This window comes from Saccoglossus kowalevskii, chromosome 12 (genome assembly GCF_978046115.1).
Source record: "Saccoglossus kowalevskii chromosome 12, keSacKowa6.1, whole genome shotgun sequence".
NCBI lineage: Eukaryota > Metazoa > Hemichordata > Enteropneusta > Harrimaniidae > Saccoglossus > Saccoglossus kowalevskii.
The window spans coordinates 5,739,458-5,760,513 of record NC_140652.1 but is presented as its reverse complement, the minus strand read 5'-3'; the positions used below and the strand labels follow the sequence as shown (position 1 = coordinate 5,760,513).

The 21,056-nt window shown below is 34.3% G+C and overlaps 1 long non-coding RNA gene across 1 annotated transcript; it reads right to left on the bottom strand.

Annotated features, from left to right (window-relative positions):
- Positions 1-1,749: 1,749 nt before the first annotated feature.
- Positions 1,750-20,741, bottom strand: LOC102803171 (uncharacterized). The gene is made up of 3 exons (XR_438562.2): positions 20,651-20,741; positions 7,298-7,350; positions 1,750-2,177 (listed from the first exon to the last, which is right to left on the bottom strand). It is a non-coding gene; the product is annotated as an uncharacterized LOC102803171 (long non-coding RNA).
- Between the last annotated feature and the right edge of the window lie 315 nt (positions 20,742-21,056).

Genomic DNA, 21,056 nt, shown 5'->3' with positions numbered 1-21,056 from the left:
GTTGTAATTGGTGAGGGTCCAAACTATTAAATAACAAACACACACGCTAGCTTATATTACGTATATATTATATATTAGCATTGAATATGGATTTTTTGTTGTAATTGGTGAGGGTCCAAACTATTAAATAACAAACACACACGCTGGCTTATATTACGTATATATTATATATTAGCATTGAATATGGAAATGTTGTTGTAATTGGTGAGGGTCCAAACTATTAAATAACAAACACACATGCTAGCTTATATAACGTATATATTATATAGTAGCATTGAATATGGAATTTTTGTTGTAATTGGTGAGGGTCCAAACTATTAAATAACAAACACACACGCTGGAATATATTACGTATATATTATATATTAGCATTGAATGTGGAAGTTTTGTTGTAATTGGTGAGAGTCCAAACTATTAAATAACAAACACACACGCTGGCTTATATTACGTATATATTATATATTAGCATTGAATATGCAATTTTTGTTGTAATTGGTGAGGGTCCAAACTATTAAATAACAAACACACACGCTGGCTTATATTACGTATATATTATATATTAGCATTGAATATGGAATTTTTGTTGTAATTGGTGAGAGTCCAAACTATTAAATAACAAACACACACGCTGGCTTATATTACGTATATATTATATATTAGCATTGAATATGGAATTTTTGTTGTAATTGGTGAGAGTCCAAACTATTAAATAACAAACACACACGCTGGCTTATATTACGTATATATTATATATTAGCATTGAATATGCAATTTTTGTTGTAATTGGTGAGGTCCAAACTATTAAATAACAAACACACACGCTGGCTTATATTACGTATATATCATATATTAGCATTGAATATGCAATTTTTGTTGTAATTGGTGAGAGTCCAAACTATTAAATAACAAACACACACGCTGGCTTATATTACGTATATATTATATATTAGCATTGAATATGCAATTTTTGTTGTAATTGGTGAGAGTCCAAACTATTAAATAACAAACACACACGCTGGCTTATATTACGTATATATTATATATTAGCATTGAATATGGAATTTTTGTTGTAATTGGTGAGGGTCCAAACTATCAAATAACACACACACACGCTGGCTTATATTACGTATATATTATATATTAGCATTGAATATGGAATTTTTGTTGTAATTGGTGAGGGTCCAAACTATTAAATAACAAACACACACGCTGGCTTATATTACGTATATATAGAGTAGAGGACTTTTCCCATTATTTCAAACAATTGGTCATTCTCTGTTTCATTGAAACAATTTGCGCATCATTCACGATAATTATTCAAAGTTTCATTGGGTTAGTTAAATCTGCTGATTCTCGGACTTCAATTATGCAAATATAACTTTCAATATAAGTATCTAGCGACCAATTTAAAATTTAAGGTCGTTTATTTCGTTAAAATTAATTTCATCTGTAGTATTCCTTCAATAAAAATAATAATTTGTGATAGTTATTATATTGCAGATGACGAAAGACTTAACAACCCAATTACAGTTATCGATTATGACGACGATGCTTTCCCTATTTATTGTGTCACCTTGACGTCACAAGAGCATTTTGTCGCTAGGGGCGCAACTTTTAGAATATATATATATATATATGGTTCATAATGTTGACATTGACAAAAAGATTGCTATATGTCATTAGACCCTGTAGCGTTAGAATGATTCTAGCCAGAAACTGATAAAAGCTATTAAACATAATTAACACATGTTTATTTACATTTTAATGAACTTTATTGAACGATTTCTACGCATATGCGGAACACATGGGTTGGGTACGGGTTATAATTGTCTATGGTTTCACGGAGACTGGTGCTAGTTGAATGACGTAATGTATATCGCATTGTGCATTACTAGAAGCTTCTTTGGGACTGGTAGTTGGACGATAGCTTGTATATAGATGATATATAGATATCTTCACAATATATATGATATACATAACTATAATGACCGCAGTCGATCTTCGCATAATTTGCATGCATCTCTACCATGGGCGCAGGCAGCCGCGTCTGTGATAAATCCTGCTTTGAGGCATAAAGCACAGTCTTGTGACGGGTTAGCTAGGCCACATACAGCTGTACCCATAGACTCTGTTACCATCAATCCCAATACGAGAACAACCAGAATTGCGTACTTCATCTGAAAATAGTAAAATGACACATATTTACATATATTGTCACATACGTTTCAACCTTACTAACAAGTTTTCTAGGCAGTGTCGGAAAATAACATCAGTCTGAGACTGACTGATTTTGCGTAAGACCAGTAGCTTTGACAACTAACATTCCCCTTGACCGATATGGACTGGCAACATTATTGCTTGCAAACTGAAATCATGAATTAAGAAATTATTATTATTTCAACAATTATATATGTGATCACCTTGACAACTGATGGTTTCTGGTATTAGTTTCCACAAAATCTATAAAATCTTATATAAACTCTAATATTGTATATCATGAGACTTTAATATATTTTTAAATTTAACATAAAACAAATATCCAAGATTTTTTAGAGCCAACAAAACACACATTCTGTCATTCAAACAAAACCTCTACCAACCAAAAGCGCCATCAGTGTTCGGTGAAAGTCGCCCTTTTCTTCCCACAACGAGGCTCCCACAATGCAATGCAACTCTCAATATGAGTTAGCTTGACTTTTAAAGCATGTACACAACTTGTTTACAACTTTCAAATATGGCCCTTTGCATAAATTATGCAAATCATTTTTTAACGTAAAAATAAATATATAGATAAAACCTAATGATTTATAAATTTATTTCTATTGATTATAAGTATCTATCTTTATTTTGGCCCAAAATGTATTCATTTTCCAGCACACACGTCAGATGTAAATGTGTACAAATGTTAAATTAAAGAAAAAATCAACTATCATGAGAAAAAAATTAAAGCACAGTCTAAATTGTTAATTAATGTATTTGGTTGTATTTGTTATCCAGTTTCGTTATTTTGGCATATTGAAGTTATTGTTCCATTTAGTGTTCACTTTAAACCTTCAAATTTGCTATTTTTTTAAAATACAAGACAAAATTTTTCATGTACATAATGATATAATATATGCCAAAAAACTCTGACGTCACAATTATTTACTGTCGAATGTATTTATTTATAGTACTTGCTCAGGAAATTATAACAGTTTTGAATAAGTGTGTTCATTTTAACAGACATGTAATTATCTTTTATAATGTTATAGTTGACTTGGAACTATAGTGTCAGTATATTTACAAGTACACTAGTCTGATGTGATTGCAGTCATAAAAAAAACAGTTGTTTATTTCATTCTCAGCAACACTTGATCACATCGCCATACCGTTTTCAAAAGCATATTTCAATAAAAAATAATTCATTCATTTTTTTTCTTCAGTTGACATGTCTTTTCATGTAAGTAGATTACTAATGTTACTATCGGCGAATCATCGGTCGGAGCTACGTCACAGAACGTTCTACGCTGCTATGGCGCGCAGCATTGTACCGTGTATTTCTATGGGCACTGCGCGAGCTGTTTTGGAAGTCGAGGAAACAGGACAAACTCAACTCAGGAGAGTCTCAACAACTATCCCAAAGTACACTTTTCTAGGAATTTTCGGCCTTTGTTTTTACCGTGATTGTTGCCAAGCGGTGAAAATGTCCCGATGTCCGCTCCGATGGTACAATAATTGTAATCTTTGCCGAGGCTTATGAACTGTCACTAGAATTATACATAAATCATATATTGCGCTTTTTATTTTTAAGATTATTGGAATTCCGTATATTGTTGCTATAGCATTTTACCTTTGTGTACAGATTTGTATGCCTATCAACGCTCCAAAGGAATCTGATAGAATTGTAGAGAACTTCTATAGAGAATATTATTTCTATAGAAAGTTTATTCTTTTCGTGGGTATTGTAATGTGAAATTGGTCGTGATAGTCAACGCGAGTATGGCGGTAGTCGTCATCATGAAGGCCATTTTGATATTTGCAGAACTGTTAAAGCCGCGGCTTCTACTAATGTGCAATAATGAAACAAAAGGGAGGCGGTTTTTATCAGAGCATCTAGTCGCATGGGAAATGGGGCATTTTGAGTTAACAATTAAATGAATGCGGCTTCTGATACAGATTTTACGGCGGCGATGTTCGTAATATTTCTAAGATATTAAATAGTCAATAACGCAATACAAAGACGTGTTTATTGTTGACCAGACTAAACAAGTAGAGTCTCAGTACTGGCATAACAATGCTGCCCCTCTTAAACATAGGCATGCAAATTAACGACTTTAAATTAATCACCACATCCCCCGGTAATTGCCTGAAATTTATTTGTTTCTTTGTTTTGTTTTCAATGGGGCGGGTTGTATCACTGCTGTGCGACAACATCACATGACGATCGCCTCAATTTCAAATATCCAAGTCACGCATGCGTAGTTATAGCAACCGTTGAGGGGGTACTTTTTATAACCTAAAGTGTTTTTGTGATTTCTTTGTTAACGCCGACAGAAATGACAAAACGGTTTTCAGAAAATGTCACGCGATATCGAAATTAATCTTCGTAATGTAACTACTATTTGTGAATGGTGATAAACCACTTTGTTCGTTGTACGAATTAGGACATATGTTGCGAGGTGACGGGTATCCGAGTGGCAGCATGCAATGCTGTATAGTACACGTGTGACCTGATTTACACTATAATTAATTATGACAAGCTGTTTTTTTTTGTAAATATAAATTCAAAAAATTCGTGATTCGTTCTTATGTTCGTGCATTGAACATTTGATGCACGAGATTAACAAAACGAGGTGGTGTGTACGAAACCTACGTTTTTGTAAAGGCTCATGTTACAAAGAGAGTGTCAGTCATCTCATAGGAATATTTCCCAAGAATTGTGTTGAATTTAGCACATTTTGAATATACCTAAGTACAAGATAAGTGTCCCGTGTAAATATACGTCAATATGTAACAAGCTAAAGACGCTCGGTGTTTTTCTCGATGGATGTATTCCAGTATATTGGCTATTTTCTGTACAGCTGTAGATACGCACTTGGAGAGTTATGGTGAAGTGCGTTTAGTCGCTATAGTAACCAAAGAGAGCTGAGCAACTTTTCTGGGCAGCATTTATTACCATTTAGTCTGATTGGTCCGCTGAAATACCGAAAGTTTACCAGCATTTTAATATTAATTAATGAGAAGGACATTCAAGCTATGTACGTCATTGTTTATCAAGAATTTCAAAAGGAACAGACAAGAAATACGAACGTTAAACTAATATGGCAGTGACGTTATTGTTTTGTTCGTATTGCGGTAGACTACATTCAACAATAAACGCCAATGCCCGCTTTTTAACTATTCCATGAACAGTTTGATACGGAAGCGGTTCAATTCCATGATATTGGTGGTATAACGGCATTTTCCTCGATATACATACATTTCGTTTGTTAAATAACTAATTATTTAATATATATATATATATATATATATATTTATAATGAGTTTTACTCGTATTGCATGTGGTGTCAAGAAAAATACAGACTCGCCCTATATGAAATAATTTCCAACTGCTATGTAGTAACTATGAGAACGAGGCGATGCAGTATAGGAGTCGTTTTATACCCCCTCTCCTCGATAATGAAGAGAGCTACACCATATCATATGTGTATGCCGGCTCGTTATATAAGGGAAAGTCATCACGAGTATCAAGAGCATTTCTGTTTGAGTCATTCGACGTATCGTATTCAATAATGGTTCCATGCGACGTAGACAACGCGTGCAAAATACATTTTTTTTTTCATACGACACTTGAACGCGCTACACAACGAAACGACCATTAACTAATTGTTATCATACATTACAAATTAGTTATTCAAATAATAAATCAGTAAATCATGGCCATAATTTTTAGTTATTATAACTAGAAATACAAAATTGTTACACCGAGAATTGTAATGTTACGGCGCTAAATTTGTATTATACACAATTCACAATTTGGTAACTCAAATATTATATATATTGTGTTTCATTTTGACGATACATGATTTCACCGTTACTGTAACATGTTAATTCAACCCCATCTCTGGTTACAAGATTTAAGTTAGCACAGGGATGGTCTTGACGTAATGACCAAAATTTACAAAAAAAACAAAACAAAACAAATAAACTTGATTCAATGTAATTCTATATATTGTTGCTTTGACATTTTAAAACTGCTTGGAGTTTTATAGTATGTCTATCACTGCCTAATATGAATCTGATAGAACTGTGGACAACCTCTAAAGACAATATAGTCTATATATAACAATACCCATGCAAATAATTTCTATAGAAATATGGGATCTACTGCTGCGAAAAGTGCAAAATCGAAACGAAATCTAAATTAATAACCTAACCATCAAATGTTTCCGCTAGATAATATTTTGAAGTAAAAGATAGTGGAATTTAAATTTCTTTTGACTATTGTGATACAAACATTACGGTTGTGGACGACAGAACAATAATATGTACACGACTGTTAGGATATAGCATACATAAACCGAAAAAAACATAGTTATTTTACAATGACAATCTTCAAACATTCGTGGATATTGTGAACAAATGAAAATTGTTTAGTCACCAAATTACAATATGGAATTGTTAAGACAAAAGTCAATCCGAGAAAGTAAGCGAGAATAGTCGTAAAAAACTGATCGAATTGGTTCGTGACAATGATATGTGGAGAAGAGGTGCTCATTCCGTGGAGCAGCCACGGCGATGACAGATAACAAACTGACCATCGTATAACTGCACAATAAAGCCGGTCATAAATATAACAAAATGTCCGAAAACTGAATTATACTGAAAGGAATAAAAACTTGAAATAGATTCATTTCAGCAGATTACTTCTAATATGACCCCTTTCACCGCAGAAGTTATCCTCCAGAATTTCTACCGAAATAACACGATCACGCCGCCGTGGTATGCGATAATTATTATCCCACGTATATCCGAGTACACGAAGTTCTGTTTTGAATAATTGACTCTACGTCTATCAAGTACAACTGCGATATGTATTTGGAATTAGGAAATAAACAACTGACATTTTGCGCCTTGATGGCTGCACGCGGAAATGTCCGATGTATCAAATTAAACGAAGAAATATTGTTTTATATGTTTGGAAATACACGCACAAATACACACTTGTATACCATTGTGCTAAATTCACGGTTCGTCATTCCGCATTGATATTATCCCAGATAATGTCTCACTAATAAGCATGATATGAATAACTCACTTTCAACAGCGATACAGTCTTGCCGTTATAGGAGACACCAATGCAGGTACGCTCTGTCAAGAAGAAAAGTGGGAATCAGATAGTCGTGTCGAAATTCCGATATATGTAACAGCAGCCAACTCCGTCACTGCTCGTTTAGAGCTGCGTATAGGGACACGCGCCTCGTGACGTAGTATAATACTATGTCACATCCCGTATATGCAAATTATCAGGGTCACACGCTCACACCCTTTGCACAGCCTGGCCCATATACAAGAGGATACAAAAGAACGGCACATTTAAACATAAAGTTAGTTGATATCTTTTTTGATGAAAATAAAGTACTACACAATGACAACACCATACAAATAATGTATAAAATATAATATACACCCGACTCGGTTACCTATGTTTGCAATCGTGCATGGTAATACGTAGGAAAAAAACATGTCTGACGTTGAAATACGGTGTTGTAATTGTGTATTGTATTTCGCAATGTATTCAAACTTATAACAAATATATCATTTTGTATTCATGGTATTTTGAGTAGACTATTGCATAGTCAAATTCATTCACTCGTTCATTTATTCAACCAACCAATAGTTTGTTAATTCATTCGATTTCTCTGACACAGATTTGTTACCTAAAATTATGACACTCTGTGAGGAAATGTTAGACTAAACTCACAGAGTATATGCTCACCGCGACCACCCCCAGCCACAAAAACTTGCCTTTATTTCAGTGTCGTCAACTTCGCGTGAAGCTACACTGGTTGAACTGGATGTCAGGCAACGTATACTACAATGATTGGAAAGAACAGCCCATCAAAATATCAAAATAAATATTCAAATTATTCAATAATATTCGAGTAAATACTTATAAAACAATACACAAAGTCGCTTGTGTTTTCAGTTTTAGTCTGTAATCTGCTCCTTGGATCTCATGACTCTTAAACAGTGTGAATAAACTATATTTTGAAAGAACGAAAAAGTTTTCCTCAAAAAAGCGAAATAATAACATCTTTAACACGGCGGTGATTACTGGCTGTAATTCGCTGTTGAGGTGTTGAAACTAACATGATCTATTGTGTAATGCACTATGACAGGAAGATGATTAGTCGAGTAATAGGTTGACAAATATTTCCGTGTTGGATTAGCATTGACTAAGAACTCTATACAAATGGAAGGGGGAAACGGACCGTTGATAATGTATGTACCTGGTATAGTGCTTGAGCTTGCATCCACTGACAGAAATGTGGTTTCATGTGAATTAGGAAATAATCCCCACCTGTCAGGGGACTAAGTGTTTGCAATTGGAATGTCAAAATTTCAAAACTCCCAAATTCATGTTATTTTTGAGTTGTGAAGAATATCTGCTGACATTATCATCAATATTTCTCTTGTGCAAATTAGTCCGTGATTATAACTCAATGCTGGTGGATATTCAGCAGCATGTACTATAGGAACGTAGCTTCAATACTAGGTTATTTTGGAGTAACACATTATTATTGAATGCCATACGCCTATTTTACACAGGCTCTCGTGGGGATAGGTTCCAGCCACTCTGCCATATCACGCTACTTGTTGCGACAAATATACTGTTTGCGTACACGGGAGGCAACAACATCACTTGGAACGAAAGCTTCACATTCCTGAACGCAATACTGAAACCAAGACTGCCGCAAGCATGTGGGTAGAAAGTACCTGCTGCACTAATCCGACTAATAGTCGCACCCTTTGTCAATACTGCATCACAGAATTGTACTAAAATAAAATAAAATTGTACTAAAATAAAATAACAATATATTTTCCGATTTGCAACTTCTAACGGAGTATAAGGAAATAATAAGTGTTGCATTCCAGTGGGAACAAATTGCCCTACAGTTAATAGTTAAGCACGTAACTCATAAAAGCTACATTTTTTTTACTTTACGTTCATATATATTGACGATGTGCTTTCAAGATATTGTGATTACATTCTATTGGTATTTCCGAGTCATTTCGTTCGCGTCGTACACTGATGTTTACTTTTGATTTGTTTTTTGCTTTTCTTTTTGGCAACATAATCTTTAGCAAATTATTTGTGCTTATGTTATTAATGGTACATGGGTCGGTGGTCTCAAATGCAGAATAAGAATAAACATATTTGTATTAAAAATTAGGATTTCAATTGACATGATTCATTTTCTACTTGATGTACGCTCGTGGTTTATTATAATTGGGTATCGCCGCAGTCAATTCTAATGATGTAGCATATACCGTAAATCTAATTGCACGGCAACAGATGTACACTCTACCATGGAATTAGTGGAAATGTTGAAATAACGTATCCAATATATGTATCCTAGCAACCGGTGGTAGATAATATTTTTCCGTAATGCATCCACATACGTGCTCGCACCATATGTGTCGGGCGCTCAAGTACAATGAGATTAACAGTCCTGTCATTGCCGGCTTGATCACAATCGACGTACACTGAGTATTACAAATACTGCTCTGTACGTATAAATTCATGACAAATGATATAACCTTCCTAGGACATAACTTCTGTAGTATTCCTGATATCATGGTTGCGGTTCATTCAAAGCAGTGCTGTTTATAATCAAATGTACTGTTAATACGTATACAGTCGTCTTTATATAATACTTTCATTGCAATAAATACAGTGCATATCGCTCTCCTTAGTCCTATCACTGATGTAATATATGTCAATACTATGTTGGGAATCAACAATTCGTGTCTAACTGCAACTCATGCTCATTCAACGGAAAAGTGTTATGCATGTTGTTAGGCTCTATGTGTAGGGATATTAAATATTACATGTTGAATCACGTTATATAATTTAAATTTTCGGTGTATGGGTAATAATGTGAATTTATTTTAGAAGTATTGCTATTTGGAATGAATATGGGTATTTAGAGTATATGGTTCAACAGTTTGTCAGCGGAATTTTTGCCAGTAAGAACATAAATCTTATAAATAATACATTCAAATATAATCAATATAATATATTTTTTTTTAAAGTTATATAATTTTATGAGAGAGTGATATTATTACAACTACGTGTATAACATCAACTAAACGCTACTGGACCAGTACGTGAAATAATGCTCTTTTTAATTCATCTATAATTATTTAATAATACTTTTTTTTTACTGTTTAATTGTTGGTTGCTTGTTGCTTAGAAGGTTGGTTTTGCGCTCGCAGTTTATGCGATGTTCTACATGTGACCATGAGTGTACTCATTTGTACTGCGGCTGTCGCAAATTGGGCAGATTCGGCCAATCAAATTGTTGTTGTGACCACATTTAATCAAATTTGTCGTCAATTTGTTGCATATTCATAGTCGGTCGTACTTTGATCTAATATACGAGTATCATGCTAACAGGCAAATTCAAAAACACCCATTGGCTAATTCAAGGCAGCTATGGTAGAAAGGTTAGTAAGCTGGAGATTGTAACATTCTTCTGTAAGAAAATGGCCCAGGGCTATTCCTGTGTTCAGCAATCCACAGACTCAGTCATTTTCCCCCTATGCCTGTCATTATGTTCCACCCAATTAATTAATTACATTGCCATACATCACAGGACTTTCTCGCATCCAAAATGTTAGATACTCCGCATAGCCAATATATACATCTCGTAGGTAGGGAATCATTGCTGTGCAGCATGAATAATTGTTGATAGTTTCATTAATAGAACCACATTTATCACAAATTATTGTAGATTTTTAGTCATTTCAATAGTCATTGCTTATTAAGTGCACATGGAGAAGTAATATTTGAAAACAATAATATGTGGCAGTGTCTAATAATAATCTAGCTTCTCCTTCACCGAAAGTTATCCTCCGTTTTATAAATTGTCTCTTAGAACACCGCGAGATAGTGCGTGTTTACAGATATAAACCCACGAAAAGCGGACATCAACATTTTAGTGCACACAATTATTGGCTTAGATGTTTCACGTGTTATCAAATCTGGGCCGATTGATCCATGCGCATGTAGAGTGCTATAATTGTATTGTCAGTTGATAAGCTTTGTACGTTTCCAACTTCAACAAGACCTACTATAATAGGAGCTTGTCAATAACGGACGCCAACTATAATGGGAAAGCTTGTTAATAACTGACGCATTATGGATTACAGAATGGCTTTCTTTGTATGCGAAGTAAGCCTGGATCCTGGCTAAATATGTAAAGAGGATAACGAACGGACACATGCGGTGTTACAAAGTCATAAATAAGGTTATATTTGACCCGGTAATGACGGACACAGCTAATAGAATGTTGAAGGACGGCATTGGTAGACCACTTAGTTTATTGAAATAAAATTATATTTGCTACCTTGGACAACAATTTTTGAACGTAAACGGACACTGAAATCTCGTTGAGAGCGAGAGGTTCACGAGATTTGTCTCTTTTCAAATAGCTTTCGCTACACATAACACAAATGTGGCCACAATGGCCAAACATTTGGGAGTTGCGTGATCGTGTGACGCCAGAGTGAAGAGATAAATGTACGGCTATTATTCTTGTTAAGAATCTGTTAAAATTTTCACATTTCTGATATCTTTGTATGATTTTGTTGAGCCATCTGTTGCTGAGACTCAAGATTCAGCATATTTCAGACCTAAAAGTAGAAGATTAAAATTAGAAACCATGCAAATAATTGTGATTGGCGTTTCCTAACTCGTATATCTTCTTATACATCTGGAGGCGACATTATACCGATATTTAATAAAAGTGGTATACATCTTTATGTAACAAGCGATTGTATTTATTTTTGTTGAAATGCAGTTTTTCATCAGTTGCACAAACAAGGTTATATCAAGTTCCCCATATTTAATAGATTCAATTTATATATTTGTTTCTAAAAATGTGCATATTCTGTGTTTCCAGTTACATAATTGGTAGTGTTCAACGTACACCGTGTGATATATAAAGCCTTGCATGGTAATGTTTATTCTAGCAATGCTTAAATCTGATTGATGGGTTCGTTTGCACCTGTCATTCGTTGTATTATCAATATTTGTCTTTCATACGTCATATATTTTTATAAAAGCTAGATTTAATATAAATGGGTCATTTTTTGTCATTTCAATTGATCTTTGGGACATTGATCATACAACTTGTGTAACAATGCAGACTGCCAGTTTAACGCTAGAGAAAATTGTAATTGGTTCTCGCCTCTCACGTGACAAATGGTGATGGTATCAATTACCAAGCCTCGTGCTGTCGTGGCTTATTGTGTGGGTGGTTGAGCACTATCGAATTGAATGAGTGATGATCATTGTTGTGTTTCAATTGCCGTCACTCTCTTGATACATGATCCGAGTATTTACACAGTGACATGGAGGGATAGAATCGATTCAAATGCGAGCGTTACTAAAACATGTTCCAACAAGTCACATTTAAGTTGAATTTGTATGAGAATTCCAATGTATAGTAAATTGCAATTACCATTTTATTATTCTTCTGATTTTCAGGTTGAACTACCTTGAATTCACAGCTATTAAATACTGTTGTAATTTGAATGAAACTATCACCATTCTTACACGTGCTCGTGGTGCCCTACTTACAATAAAACCACCGCTAGAGGGCAGAGTCTTTCATTTGTAGATTGACACATACACTACATGTAAAGATCCCCTTAACCCTTAGCCTTTAAATCCATATTTACTTGACCAGATAAAGGTTGAAGATAAAATCTAACAAGTGACCATTGATTCACATAATTATTCCTATTTTTTGACATATAATACGACAAACACAAACAAGCAAGCATGCATGCGCTCTCATTAAACAAAAAATATATCACGTGACTGTGAAATTGATAGAAAGACGACAAAACTGAAGAACTGATGTGGAAATACAGAATGGGCCGTATGACTTCCATAGGCAATTTAGTTTACAAAATAAACTTTCCTAATACTCTCATATTATTTAAAATATTTTTATCGAGGCAGTAACTAATGTGGAAATATGTCAATTTATTCAAAATTTCACAACCAAATTATAGAAAAAAAATTGAAATTGATGTTACAACGAAATAATTGTGCTCAAAGGGTTAAGGTTTAAATACAACAAAGTTTATCAGTTAACTATCGATATTCATGATATAAACACTGTACAGATGGCATACAATAACATGTAATATATGAAATACAATCGATTTATCGTATACAGGTTATATACGATATACAGGTGACATAAGATATACATGTAATGCATGAAATACAATCGATTTATCGTATACAGGTTATATACGATATACCGGCGATATACGATATACAGGTGACATAAGATATACATGTAATGCATGAAATACAATCGATTTATCGTATACAGTTTATATACGATATACCGGCGATATACGATATACAGGTGACATTAGATATACATGTAATGCATGAAATACAATCGATTTATCGTATACAGGTTATATACGATATACCGGCGATATACGATATACAGGTGACATAAGATATACATGTAATGCATGAAATACAATCGATTTATCGTATATAGGTTATATACGGTATACCGGCGATATACGATATACAGGTGACATAAGATATACATGTAATGCATGAAATAGAATCGATTTCAGCTACAAAGTTATGCGATATATCGACGATATAAGGGTGACATTAGATATGCATGCATAATACGAGATACAATAATCGATATATGATCTACCGGCGATATAAGGTGATATGCGATATATATATATATATATACGATATACAAGCGTTATGCGGTCGATGTACAATACACATGTGGTATATAATATATATGCAGTTTACGAGTATATGCAGGCGATATACTCGCGATAAATACGCGATGCATGATATAAAGGTAATGTATGATATACGGGAATATATACGAGACGAGGCAATATAGATGTATATGCAATTTACTGTATATGGTAATATGCAACATAGAGGCGAAACAAAACTATTGATTATGACGATATTCTGTCGGAGTTTATTGTGTGCGTGAAAACTGGTGCACATCTTTTCATTATTATCAATATCACAGCGGTAGCAAAGAGGGATTATTCTCACGCATTACTACAAGCTACTAAAGCGTGCTACAATTTATCGATCTACGTTTTCTCATTGTTGATTCAAATAAACGACAAATGGCAGGGAATCTCAACATAATTAACCAAGATAAATAATGTAAATATTAATCCTAAAACAATATAAATAGTAAAGTATGTAAAGATTGTTAAATGCTTTCTACAAAATTAAGAAGCATTTTTGCAAACACATTTATTTTATTACTCACTCTGGTGTCAACCAACCGCTGACAAGGCTCTCTAAAGCCGCATCGATTAGTGAATGTATATCAGACAGCAGATTTGCCTTTAGTATTGAGTTTGTAATGCACACTTCTAGAATAGTAGTCGGCCGTTTTAAGTGTTCAACGAAAATATGGTTTGAACTCGGGTCTACGCGGGTCCCATGTAGCAACCAGTACGCTACCAGTAAATGCTTCACCGCGCTACCGGTCGTAAAATGGCTATATCAAATATAACCTATATTGAATTAGTGATGGTGGATAACATGGATACAGGAAATGGTTAGAGGAATGTTAAGCTTGCATATCTATATATAGTAATGTGACGTCAGCATGTGAGAGACACGTCATGGATTAAACGATTTAATAAAATATAGTTCAGGATTATGGGTTCAGTGATTTCAGCTTTGTTATTATAGATATATGACTGGGTTACAGATGACCTTGGAATTTACATGTGTTATAAGTAGTCAATTTATTGCTGGCGATGAGTGGCTTTCACACACCAATATCCAATGTGTTCGCATACATGCTTTGAGAAAGGTTTGGAATACACGAATTCCGTTTTTTCAAATGATCTTGAATGTGAATGTGAGTGTGATTTTTGTTTTCTATACTGTAGGATATTTGAAATTCAAATTCAAATTTTAAAAAATAAAAAAATTAATGTGAAGACTTATTTATTTAGTGAGTTTATAGAACCTTCAGTAAGAGTTATGCTAACTATTGTCGTTGGATAACAAATCTACCTTCTTTGACCATGGGCCACTCAATAATTGCTTTATAATAGTTGCGACGTACTCTGGTTACGCTATGTAGGCATGTTCAAAGCCAATATTTTATAATTACAACATTTGGGAAATTGAAAAAAACGACTAAATATGAATTGCGATATACGAAGAATGCGACATTGCGATATACAAAGAAGGCGACATTGCGATATACAAAGAAGGCGACACTGCGATATACAAAGAATGCGATATTGCGATATACAAATAATGCGACATTGCGATATACAAAGAATGCGATATTGCGATATACAAAGAATGCGACATTGCGATATACAAAGAAGGCGACACTACGATATGCAAAGAATGCGATATTGCGATATACTAAGAAGGCGACATTGCGATATACAAAGAATGCGATATTGCGATATACAAAGAATGCGACATTGCGATATACAAAAAATTCGATATTGCGATATACAAAGAATGCGATATTGCGATATACAAAGTATGCGATATTGCGATATAATAAGGAGGCGACATTACGATATTCAAAGAATGCGATATTGTGATATACAAAGAATGCGACATTGCGATATACAAAGAATGCGATATTGCGATATACAAAGAATGCGATATTGCGATATACAAAGAATGCGATATTGCGATATACAAAGAATGCGATATTGCGGTATACAAGTAGGCGACACTGCGATATACAAGTAGACGACATTGCGATATACAAAAAAGTTAATCATATACTCTGACAAATAAATCACGTGATTATGGGAAATATATGTACCACGCTCATGACGTCAAGTATCACGTGTCTGTGAAGGAATCAAAGCGTCGGGAACGAGACAGATTCGGGTTAAATGCCATGAAGACGTGCTTCACCTTGTTCTAAATCTGAAAGCAGTTTCTGTTCTTGGATGGATAGATGTCTCGTTTCTTTTTACCACTCAAAAGACGTGCCACCCACGGTGTGTATGATGGATGAGACTGATTGTGTCCATGTGGAATATGACGCGTTATACTATTCCCAATTGTTAAGGTCGGGAATTAAAATGTCACCTAAAACGAACATCGTAAATGAAAGTAGACCACTTGTGACGATAAATTATATCTGAAGTAAAAGGATTCTTCGTTTAATGTTTAATGTAATGTTGAACTTTTTACATCATAATAAAGTATTACGACTTAATTGTTGTTTTCATATATTTGCGAGTCAATCGCAGTCAGTAATCCTAACCCAGTCTAATGTGCGTGGAGAAAGAATTATTGATACATTACTATACATTTTATAGTTCATAATTCAGTTGGAAAAGTATTTCAAAAGAATGTTTAAATTCATGCTTGGATCTGTGATTGGAAGTTCGATCTACACATTTCGCAATAGTTATGTTTCTTAACAAGTAAGTTATAAAATAATTGAACATAGATAAATTAAATAATGAATTAAGAAACAAACAAACAAACAATAAAACAACTGAATAACAAAATATCAAAAACGTTCTGTCTGTTTCAAGCTTGTTTTCGCAAAGTTTTCGTGAAATAAGTAGAATATAATCTGATTGATTTGACATGCATGCAATCTTATTGATTTGAGATTCATGTAATCTCAGTGAATCGACATGCACGTAATCTTAATGAATTGGTATGCATGTAATCTTAGTGACTTGACATGCATGTAATCTAAATGATTTGACATGCATGTAATCTTAGTGATTTGACATGCATGTAATCCTGGTGATTTGACATACATGTATTATTAGTGATTTGGTATGCATGTAATCCTAGTGATTTGACATGCATGTAATCTTAGTGATTTGACAAGCATGTAATCATAGTGATTTGACATGCATGTATTCTTAGTGATTTGACAAGCATGTAATCCTAGTGATTTGACATGCATGTAATCCTAGTGGTTTGGCATGCATGTAATCTTAGTGATTTGACATGCATGTAATCCTAGTGATTTGACATGCAAGTAATCCTAGTGATTTGACATGCATGTAATATTAGTGATTTGACATACATGTAATCCAAGTGATTTGACAAGCATGTAATCCTAGTGATTTGACAAGCATGTAATCCTAGTGAGTTGACATGCATGTAATCTTAGTTATTTGACAAGCATGTGATCCTAGTGATTCGACATGCATGTAATCTTAGTGGTTTGACAAACATGTAATCCTAGTGATTTGACATACATGTAATCTTAGTGATTTGACAAGCATGTAATCATAGTGATTTGACATACATGTATTCTTAGTGATTTGACAAGCATGTAATCCTAGTGATTTGACATGCATGTAATCCTAGTGGTTTGGCATGCATGTAATCTTAGTGATTTGACATGCATGTAATCCTAGTGATTTGACATGCAAGTAATCCTAGTGATTTGACATGCATGTAATATTAGTGATTTGACATACATGTAATCCAAGTGATTTGACAAGCATGTAATCCTAGTGATTTGACAAGCATGTAATCCTAGTGATTTGACATGCATGTAATCTTAGTTATTTGACAAGCATGTCATCCTAGTGATTCGACATGCATATAATCTTAGTGGTTTGACAAACATGTAATCCTAGTGATTTGACAAGAATGTAATCTAAGTGATTTGACATGCATGTAATCTAAGTGACTTGACAAGCATGTAATCCTAGTGATTTGACATGCATGTGATCTTACTGATTTGACATGCATTTAATCTTAGTGATTTGACATGCATGTAATCTTAGTGATTTGGCAAGCATGTAATCCTAGTGATTTGACATGCATGTAATCTTAGTGATTTGACATGCATGTAATCTTAGTGATTTGACATGCATGTAATCCTAGTGATTTGACAAGCATGGAATACTAGTGATTTGACATGTAATCTTAGGGATTTGACAAGCATGTAATCTAAGTGATTTGACATGCATGTAATCTAAGTGATTTGACATGCATGTAATCTAAGTGACTTGACAAGCATGTAATCCTAGTGATTTGACATGCATGTAATCTTAGTGATTTGACATGCATGTAATCTTAGTGATTTGACATGCATGTAATCCTAGTGATTTGACAAGCATGGAATACTAGTGATTTGACATGTAATCCTAGTGATTTGACAAGCATGTAATCTAAGTGATTTGACATGCATGTAATCTAAGTGATTTGACATGCATGTAATCTAAGTGACTTGACAAGCATGTAATCCTAGTGATTTGACATGCATGTGATCTTTGTGATTTTACATGCATTTAATCTTAGTCATTTGACATGCATGTAATCTTTGTGATTTGACATGCATGTAATCATAGTGACTTGACATGCATGTGATCTTAGTTATTTGACATGCATGTAATCTTAGTGATTTTACAAGCATGTACTTCTAGTGATTTGACATGCATGTAATCCTAGTGATTTGACAAGCATGGAATACTAGTGATTTGACATGTAATCTTAGGGATTTGACATGCATGCAATCTTAGTGATTTGACAAGCATGCAATCCTAATGATTTGACATGCATGTAATCTTAATGATTTGACATGCATGTAATCTTAATGATTTGACATGCATGTAATCCTAGTGATTTGATAAGCATGATTTAAGCTGGTCCAGTGCAGAATGTCACACCAATGATCACAAAAAAACGACGCGTCCTGTTCGATATGGGACTCATAGCCACGTACACAACGCGTGTAATAAACATAAAAAACTGCGCGATGACCTCAGCCATTTAATAAATTGTTATTGATATTCAACCAAAACACTGGAGAATTATATTAATGCACTAGTACCCCTTTGAACTCGTTGTTACACTGGATCCTGGGACAATGAAAAGGTCACCATCACAATGAACATACGATTCAAACTAGTAACGCTTTATACAACATAGCCTGTTATTTAACTTTTCAACAATCAAAGCATATGTTTGATGAATAACCGTTGGACTGTGCTGTGTTCGACTTAATAAGGAAAGCTGCCACACATTGCCGAATTTAATACGAATATATTTTTAAAAAGACCGTTGACTAGGTATCAGTGTGTTGAGAATCACTAAAAGTGCGGTTTTGAAAATAAGTGATTGATAGCTGTTCGAATTTTCTATCAAATCCTAATTCTGATAAAAAGAAGTCCCAAATGTGCGATAATCTTTGGTGTAAAGTAATATTCCCCATAACCTATTTCTTTTGACAAGTACACGTTTCAAAACAGACGTGATCTGGATAAGCGGCGTTTTTATTGTTTTGAGCTTATGAACGAATATTTCCGGTGAACGGAATTAAACACGTGTCAGGAAATCTTTACATTTCACAAAAATCGGTAGTTGTTATTATTTTACAAGCAGCAACAAGTAAACCGCGGACCTTTCATTTACAAAAAAAAAATATTATAAAAAAAATGTGAAACTACACTATTTAAATAAAAGAAACATTCCTATTTGTAAGTATATTTCGCTATATACATAGAGAGAGACCTCCCGGTATGTGGTCTATTTTCAAGGAAAATAAATCTCTGAATGTTGATCATTTTCCGAAACTGTGTTGTTGCTAGTAATATACGGCAAAAATAGGATAAAGAACCATTTTTTTCGAGAAAAGAAAAACGTGTGTTTTCCCTGAGTAGTTAATATAGAATAACCGGTTAATATATGAATAGTGAAAAGTATTATTATTCTTATAAGCAAATTCGAAAATACAAATGCGCGACTTGCGAAAAGTGCATTGACACTGTAGACAGGTGCACATTTCACAACGCTCTCCACAAACGACAGCTCGAAATCTAGCGTGTGACGAACGCGGACTCACATCCTTGGTATTGGTGAAGGGGTTTTTCACCGGCACTCCGAAAATCGACTTTATTGTGAAAGCAAAAACACGGAGGTTGGGTTCAAAATGGAATCATTTCCAGAAATTTATGTCAATATTATTAGGTTTTTAAAATTCACTGTATGGACAAGTCGAATTTCTGACGTCACATACATATGAAGTATATTCATGTTCAGTATGACCAATTCAGTAAAGTCACACACATCTGAGTTAACTTAGTGCAGAACTCGACCCAGGGTTAATAATATTCAGCTCTGGGCTAGTTCTGGACATGCCGTTGCAGTTTAATTTCGTTCCTTCCCGTTCCTAACGCTTTTGTTGTTTTCAACGCTTAATACTTATGTTCCTACTTGTGTTATACCCGTCGTCGCCGTGGAGAGGGTTAGCATGAATTTTTCAATAATCTACACCATTCTTGGTTTGAATAATAATAATAACTATGCAACGTAGAATACATTTAATATAAATTGTTGAAACTCAACAATAGATAAAACTGTAGTAATTCAACTCCCTACCTGCGAAACAACAATCAAACGCTGTACATATGGCCGCACCTAATGCTACGATTGGGGCGGGGGTCAGAAACGGAAGGAAAGAGCAAGAACGTGGCAGCTGTCTATGACGCTAATCTGCTAGCACGTGTGTTTCCATTATTATTTGAATTGAACTGAAATGAACATATATTCCATTACCTAAAGTGAGTAAATAAACACATTCCTGGTGAGCATATGGTGACGTTTTTATGTGTTGTCCCTTTCACCATTAATAAGCACACAGGAGTTGAAGTATAGGGCATGGGTCTTATTTCCTGTGTGTATGTCGAGTTTTCATCTTGCTTAAACATATCAGGGTGAATGCTCACTACACCTCGATGAATCGATGAATGAGTTCGGATCAAAACACGAACAATTTTAACCAAAA